Here is a 9348-nt window from a genome sequence, read left to right as displayed (position 1 = left end):
AGATATTTGTGTTGGGGTGGCTGTAGCTCGGTGGTAGAGCAGGTCAGCCACTAATCAGAAGATCCGTGGTTTGATCCCAGTCTGCTCCAGTCTGTATGCCAAATATCCTTGGGAAAGATGCTAATCCCATGTTGCTCTCCGATGCATGCATCGTAGTGTCAATGTGTGAATGGTAGATAGAGCTTTGAAGAAGTGAATGAATTAGTTGTGTAAAGTGCTTTGAGTGCTCAGACAGAGTAGGAAAGCGCCGTTTACGTTTACCTTGTTTTGAGCAGACAACTGTCCCACATGGTGATATAACACATGGGATTATGCAGACATGACAATGTCGTGTGGCTAACTCCTCAGCTTAAGACAAGATGACGGCTCAAAAATATTCAGAAAACAAAGTAAATTAAAATGCACCAAATTTCAAACCACCCCTAATTGTGTGGCATCATTAAATGTACTGAAACTACTCCATGCAAAAAAGGAAAATTCTGCTGATTAGAGGAGCTCAGGTGGCAACTTGTTTCAGATTGGGTTGATTTTATTTGGAGTGACCCAGGTGCAAGGTTTAATGGGCTCTCACATGACAGACGGTTTTTCTTTTCAATTGATTTTATCATGTATAACAACAACATTCTCAAAGGGACTGGGAGCAGGTGTTTGGCATAACTCCCTGTTCTTGGATTCTCATGAGTCACTGTGATCTTTTCTTTTTAATCGGATGAAGGGCGATGTTCTCAAAAGGTAGATTTGATTACAGATATTAACATCTATCTGTCTATTGGTAATTGTGCTCACTCCAAAGAAACCAACCATCTCTCCTAAAACACACATTACATAAAAGTTATAAATTGATTTTCAAATAAGTATTTTGACTCCATAGCAAAACACAGCTTAGTACTTGGTGGAAAGATCTTTGTTGGTAAGCACAGCAGGGTATCTATCTATCTATCTATCTATCTATCTATCTATCTATCTATCTATCTGTCTATCTGTCTATCTGTCTGTCTGTCTGTCTACCTACCTACTTACCTACCTACCTACCTACCTACCTACCTACCTACCTACCTTGTCCTCTGTGTCTCTTGCCCATCTGAGAAATGAGCCCTGATCCTCGGGGGATATTTCAATATTTTGAAGTTTCCATTTTCAGTGTAATTTCTCTTTTATCAGGTTGTAAACTATAATAGCAGTTCTGCTCTATCAAGCATAACTACAGTGCTCAAACAGGCCTTTGGGGGCCACGAAGAACAATCCATCAGTGGTGTGTTGCCTGCCCCATAATGTATAATGTTTATAATTGACCTTCACAGATTTTGTTTATTTTTATTTATTTATTTTGTAGCCCATGCATTAAAGGGTGACTGCCAATCATGTCTGATGTCTTGAATGTATAAAACAGGTTTAATTTCACTTTTGTACAGCATTAAAAATGACACCAGTTTGCGTGATTCTTAGATCATGATATTTCAATCATTCCATCCTGGCCACCATTAGGGGGAGACATTACACACAAGTGGCAAATAGAGATTTAATTGATGAATAAAAAAATGACTCATAATTGATACCCATTTTCATCAGATGTTTGTGATGACACATGTCACTAACATGACTGACAAACTCCAGACGCTGAGGCCGCTGAGATGCTGACTCACAGTGATGTGTCATAGAAAGAGACTAACAGAAGGACAGTTAGACAAGATAATCAAAATTCAAGACTGTCTCCTGTTTATGTTTGCAAATTTTACACACTACTGAGAAAACAAAGACTTTTTTCCTCAGCTGCTACCTTTGGAAATACCAAATCTAGTGAGCTGTGTACACCAGATAAAACATAAAAAGCCTGTAGACTTTCCTACTTTCCCACATAACACAACACAAACTCCCCGAGGTCCCAAAATAAGATCCTTGTGTCTGTTAATGTTCTTAAAATATGTTTATTCTCATAAAACAAAAGTCTGAATTTGTAGAAAAAGAAGCTGAGGAACTTTCAGGTGTGAACTGATGCTTAGCTCATCAAACAGTTAAGCATATACCGTATACAGGAACAAGAAACCAGTACATTCATTCAAAAGTAGAAGGACATAAATCAGATGAGAGAGCCTGAAAGAACAGGCCAGCTCGCTTGGCCTGAGATGTTGATTAAGTTATGGACATCGGCCATCTCGCTGCTCTTATGTTTTGCTTTGCCTGCGAAAACAGTCAGAGGAGGACAGATGGGGTTCGTTTCATTCCAACTACGATACCACCATACTGTGTGTCCTGTCTGTACTGAGCCTTTTTGAGACATTAGCAACAATATTTACATTAAATATAAACACACATGTAGGGATGGGTACCGGTGTCCGGTGCGTTCTGACATAAACGGTAGTAACCAGACCGAAAAGCAGCGCACATTTTGGTGCTTTATTTCGGTGCTTTTTTTTCCTGAGCTGTGATACACTTCTAGCCAATCATTTTATGTTTCCGAGGATAGTAGGCGGGCCCAGGTACGTAGTTCTTTTAGAGCAGAGCTACAGATTAAAAATGCCCAAGGCGAAGCGGTCAAAAGTCAGGCTGTACTTCACAGCAAAATATGCAAACTCAGCAGCCTGCAACAAGTGCTTTAAGCTGATACTGTGATACTGTCAAAGGAGGTAACACCTCGAATCCGATGAAACACCTGGCGACGCATAGCGTTTTGTTTTTTTTTTTTAAGCCAAGAAATGCGCTGTATTTGATAGCTTGCTGCGAGACCTCACACCGAGCGCATCTACTGCGGGTGTGGTGCCTGTTATCAGACCTGGAGTTAGCAACATCCCCAAAAACCAGGTAAAGGGCCTCCTTGACGAGCTCAAACCAGCGTTGCTCCTCATCATTGAAAGATTGTCCACTGGCCTGCAGGTCTGAATAGACTCCGAGGTCTTTGCCCTGATGAGTTAGCTCTTCTGTGCTGTGCCATCCACTTCGCCAGAGGTCATTTGGTTTCCCCAATGTATAAATCATGGCAATCCTCCTGGCACTTCCTATATTCTGTTGCCCTCTCTTGCTACATCACACCACACTCTTCTCTTCCTTTTCTGTGAGCAGGCTCCTCCACGTCCACATATTTTTCTCATTCTGTCATGCTCAATCTCTCTGAATACACTTTGCAAAATTAACACTCAGCACTTCTACCCGTTGCTTCAGCAAGTTATGATAATCAAAGTGTTCTGGGTGTGATAATTTATGCAATTGTGTTTTTTGTAATGTTCAAATGCTGGAGACATTGGTACAAGACGGAGTCACCGAACTTTACCGGTGTGTAGTTGGGATCAAAATGAATACTGAGTATGAAAATAGGTGTGATGCAACAACTCCTTGCTGTTGTGCCAATGTCAATATAAGATGTTTTTTTAATAACATAATGTGAAGTTTGCAGTTGGCTAACAAAAAGAGTAACTTGGGTCTGCAACAAAGAGCTGAGTTTAACTGTGATAGATTCCAGCTGTTTGGTTTATGATTTATAAATTACCACTTACATTCGCCAATCTCTTTGCCAGTTACATCTTGCTTGTACCAAATTAAACCCTCTTTTCCCTTCAGAACTATTTTAATTATTCTTTACAGAGATTCAGAAAGGTTGCTGCAGTAAGGTCATTCATGAGAGACTTTGGTCCATACTGACATGATAGCTGCAGACTTGTTGACTGCACATCGATAATGCAAAACTGTGTGTTTTACTGCTGAAAGCAGCCCAGATGGATGCACTGTGGTCATAAAGGGATGGACATGGTCAGCAACAATACCCAGGTAGGCTGTGGCAGTCAAACAATGCTCAGTTGGTACTAAATGACTCAAACATTTTCAAACAATGATTATTACACCACCAGAATCCCGAACTGTTGATTTAAGGTAGGGTGGATACATACTTTTTTTTTTTTTTTTTTTTTTTTTTTTGCCTGTCCCGTTTGGCTCTTTTGCCATCAGAATTGTTGTCTAAAGGCAAAGAAAGATGCCCAACGGATTTACTTTACCAAATTGACCATCCCAGCCTTGCCGTAATGGTCCATTTGATTCACCTTTTATTGTTCATTTTATTTTCACTTACTGAATACGGGACAGACTTGACTGGGGGAAAGAAGGGGAGAAAGAAAGAGGGAAAGAGAAACAGCTGAGAAGAGGGACGGGGGAGAAGGGCAAAAGACAAAAACCAACAGAACGGGCAGAGAAAAAAAAATGCATATATCAATCACCTGGGTCACCTGCTGAGAAAGAAAAAAAGAAAACAAGCAGAAGAGAACAAGAGTAATAGAATAAACAACATCACAATGATATATGGGAATATGACAGTAAATACTAAATATTAAACATTATTGTGCAGCACATAAGATCAACAGAACACAGTGTGCTTTGAGGTAGGAGCCAAAAAGGGTGTAGTTTGTGGGTGTGATCACCCGTGTGTACACCTGTGAGCATGGACGCGTTTGTTTTTGTTTTTGTTTTTTTTTTAAAGGTTCCTTCATGTAATAATCTGCTAGAGGGTGTGGGGAGGCCACAGCCCCGTCCTCCAGGGCATGAAGCAGGTATGGAGAGATCAAAACTCCAGACATCCAGAGGCCCCCAGAACACCAGAGACCAAGGAAGACCAACAGAGGGGCAGCTGCGCCACTGTCCCAGAAAGAGCTGAGGAGAGTCCCAGATGAGGGCTCACTCAGCAGCCGCGGAGCAGAAGCCAGAGGAAGTTGCAGTGACGCGCCCGTGAGCTCCGCCGGCAGCCAGCCGTGCCTGAGTGACCGAGCCCCAGGCCGAGAGGCCGGGGGCACCCCACCTCCGAAGTGGCCCGAGCGAGCCCCAGGCTCCAGGCCCCGATAAGCGGCCGCCAAGGAGTGAGCCGGTGTGTACCTGGACCCCCATCCCCGGACACAAAGAACCACCAACGCACCGATGTCTGAGGGAGTCCGCCACTGGCAGGGGAAGTGGTGGTAGGGGGAGATAGGCCTCCAAACCTTGGAGGGCCTGAGATGTCCCCAGAGAGGTGGCGCCTGACACCCAACCTGACATATAGACACACACAGACACAAACATCCATTCCCACCCTCATGCTCTCATATGCACTTACTCCACACTCAACCAACGTGGAGACAGACATAAAGAGACGCTGTACACACAATCACACTCCCCAAGCGTACTCTACAAACCGGGTCTAGGTACCCTTGCCCCTGGAGGGGGGAACTGCACCCAGGGTGGATACATACTTTCATTTCGACTCTACAGTCTGAATGTTGCAGCAGAAATTAAGACTTATCAGACCAGGCTATGTTTCCATTCTTCTATTGAGTGGATTGTAATCTCAGTGTCCTGTGGTGACAGAAGGTGCTAACAGGGTGATCTGTCTTTCTTCTGACCTCTGGGATTAACAAGGTAATTTCACCCAGAGAACTGAAACTCACTTGATACGTTCTTCTTTTTGGACCATTTTCTGTAAACCCCAGAGACGGCTGTGTGGGAAAATCCCAGCAGATTAGCAGTTTCTGAATTACTCAGACCAGCACCAGGGACACCAACAATCATGTCACGTTCAATGTCAGTTAAATCACCTTTTTTCTCCATTCTGATTCTCAGTTTGAACGTCAGCACGCCACATCTACATTTCTAAATGCATTGAGTTGCTGCCATGTGACTGGCTGATACTACATATAGAGATTTGCTTTAAGGAGAAGTTGAACACATATATTTAAGTAAGTGGCCAATAAATGTAGTAAAACCTCTAATATTGTCTTTGTCTTCCAAAGAAATGCTGCTGGATGGAGATTTTGAGTATTTAGGCCAAGTATGAAAACGCCCTGTGACAGAATTAAATGACTCAGCAATTCCAGTGAACCCCCCTGACTTCAACATGAGCTAATAGCTCTCATTTTACATTGCACAGCTGAACAACCATGTCAAACTCTGACCAGCTGGCCAATTTTCACAAAAGCACAAGTAGAGCAGAGAAAACTAAGACCTGATATTTACATAGTTGTCTCGAATACATGGACATTCCAACAAAACACTCTTTGGAAGCTTTTATATGTGCCAACACGCAAACCACAAACCACTATTGCTGGCTGCAGTATCAAATGCCACTTAAAAATGGGGTCAAACCCAAAATAAATCTATACTAAATAGCGTAGGTATAACTAAAGGCTCGTGTGGGTGTGGGTGTGCAGTAATAACATTGTCCATAGCAACATGAAATCCACTTAATCTCAATCCAGTAGTTAACTTGCTGTCCTCGGGGCTGCTACATTAAAACATCTTCACTGCGCTCACTCAGCCGTGAATACTGGCTTTGCAGCAGTGTGAGAAGCGTCATCATGCACAATAGGATTTATTTACAAACCAATTTTTCACAGTTAAGGAAAGAACTGAGTAGATGCCATGGATGCAGGCTAAGATGCAGTGTATTTATCTTCATTTAAAAAAGAGCATCAAAGAAAACCATGAAGGAAACTGCTCGGCAAAGACAGCGAGACGGTGAGAAAGTTGTGTATGTCCTGCTCAACAATCAGTTTTCAGATACTTTGATCACTGTTTCTGTCATGGTACCCAAATTGTTTACACACTTGCCATGAACTGAGTGACACAATGTGAAGCTGGGGACTTAGCTTCACTTTCCTACCCATGGACAAGTGCACAGACTGGGAACCAAAACGCCAAACCTGTGATTGAACAACCAACATTGCTCCCAGAGCCACAGCTGCCAACCTTTTGTTGTGAAATTCTGGTAAATTAGAGTCTTAAAAGTAGAAATGTGAAAAATCGTAAACTTGATAGACTGACAGATGGCTACAGTGAGTCTTTACATGCAATGAAAATGATCATGAGTCTCACCCAAGGAGATATTTGCAGATTAAAGCAGACTAGTTATGCTCATTTCAAACTCCAAATGTTTCATCTTTTTATTTTGGACACTACTTGAGCAGCTCAATAGTTTCCTCCCTTTTAAACCTGCTTTCTTCTGATTGGCTGCCCCTTGCAAACTGAAGGTTTAAACAACAAGTGGGTGGGGCTGCTCAGAATGACCATGTCTGCTCTCACTTATATCATACAGAGATTAAAAACCTGAAGCCTAGCGCTTGACCTTTTGTACAGTGGCCCTGAAAGGTCAAATGTCCCCGCCACCCCACTATCAGTCACTCTTCCTGTTGAAAGGGAGTTTTTCTGTTCCATATACGCACACACACACACACACACACACACACACACACACACATATATATATATATATATATATATATATATATATATATATATATATATATATATATATATATATGTAAACAAAATGAAATTGAAAAAGTCTGCAAAAGCACACAAGACACTATCAATGACAGTGGTATTGGAAGGTGTTATGTCAATCAGAATAAGACCTTCTTGGTCACACAGTTTACTTTGGGTCCCGCCCACTTTTGGTCAGCAGCAGTTTTTTTGCCCACAGTGCTTGAAATTGTCAAATATCTTTCTATGGTCTCTGGTCACTCTAGTCTCTGCAAATCACTTCCAGTGTGTGTATCTACACAGCTTTAGTGATTAGTGTGCAGTTTGACCATGATGATCCATTGTAATGGACCACCGTAACAGGAAAATATGAAAGAAAAAAGAGTGGAAAAACAACAGGTCATATATGGTTTTCATCACTGAGCATCATGTTGTTATTCAATCATAGCTTCACATGAGTTCCTTCCACCTCTGTTCATGTTTGGGTTATTGCCAGAAATGATTCAGAATCTACTGCATCTGAAGTGTCTTTTACTTAGAAAGTGGAGAGCAAGGAAAAAGCCAGTGTCTGTGGATTTATGTGGATAACAGATTTCACAATTCACAATTACTGAGCTGTGATCCATTTACTAATAATGACATGCACTCTCTCTGAAAACAAACTGACCAATATTTCCATGGAAACTAGTGGATAAAGACAGCTGCATTTTTCACTTCTTCTGTATTGCCAAATTTAAAAACTGTCTCCAAAACTCAAAGCTCTAAAACCTTATCCATCAAATAATTTTCTGCCTTATCCATTAAAATGATAATAATAATAATAATCAAAGCATTGTTTAAGATCGGTCCCGCACACGAGCAGTTCTGTTAAATTAATGGAATACAACAAAGTAAATGGTAATACAGCTTTCTTGGAACTCATTTACTTCACTCTTGTGTCTCAATGAATACAAAATATTGAGCAATGAAAAAGCAAAAGAAATAAAGTGTTGAATAATTACTGTAATTTTAAACCAAACTTGTCATAAATCTTGGTTTTAATTATTGTTATGGGGTATAAGGCTGTTATTCAGTTGATCTCTCCATTGTTGCCCTTAGCTTCTTTCTCAATGGTTTGAACATCTTAAGGCTTTGTGTGTTTAGACAGGAAGAGAAGGGTAGTCTGGGAGGAGAACACTTGTGCGGAAATCAATCAGGAAACACGAAAGGGAGCAAAAACACAAAAATAAAAGACTGGTAGCTAAGGCAAAAATCTTTTTAATAGAGTTAAAATCCTGCCCTCTCTGGCTGCATGCACAATATTCCAGTTTTATTCTCTTCACCTTTTGTTGTTGAGATTCATATAATGTTGTCACGCTAATAAAAAAGCTAAAAGTAATGTAGCTAATGTAATAATAACTGGTCTGCTACCAATGCATCTTGTTTAACTAACATTATATGACATTAATTTCAGTTGGAAGATATCCTAGAGCTGCTACCCATGGTCAGAACAATCATACAAAAATCAGTTTATGAGGTGGTTCTAACATTACAAGTCACTAGCTTGATGGCTAGCAAGAATATAAAATATATGACGCCATTAACGAGGGACCAAATGAAATGAAATTGAATAAAATTACAGATTTCTGTAGATTTGTTAGAACTATTTAGGTTATTGTAAAAGTATAGGACAATAAGAGAAATAGAATTAAAGTCAAATGAAAAATAATGTGGCAGGATGAATAATCAAAAAGTCCAATCAGTCCAGTATAGTTACTTACAATGAAAGTAACTGTACTTACAAAGGAAGCGGAGGCTGATACTTAAGCTTTGCAGTGAACTGAGAAGATGAGAAACAGGTGTGCAGAAGACTCACTGCTGTGGTCCTCATTCAGGGTGAGCAAGAGGAGGTAAGAGAGACAGAGACGCAAAAGCTGCAATGGAGATGTCAAGACCAGGACAAGCCTAGCTTTAAAAAAATGACCAACTCAGTATTACGTTTGATGAGAAACTGTAATAATTTCTAAACTAGACACCTTAGACACCAAGCAAATTTCCAAGTTCATAGAATATGCTAACATTAAGTATCGACAAAAAGTGTTTAGGATATAACTACAGCCAACTAAGTACCAACATTAGCATATTGGCTGTCTCCATGTT

The sequence above is a fragment of the Rhamphochromis longiceps genome, linkage group LG6 (genome assembly GCF_057381845.1).
Source record: "Rhamphochromis longiceps isolate RC_006_pf linkage group LG6, R_longiceps_female_GT1.1, whole genome shotgun sequence".
Lineage (NCBI taxonomy): Eukaryota > Metazoa > Chordata > Actinopteri > Cichliformes > Cichlidae > Rhamphochromis > Rhamphochromis longiceps.
This window is presented reverse-complemented; position numbering follows the sequence as displayed.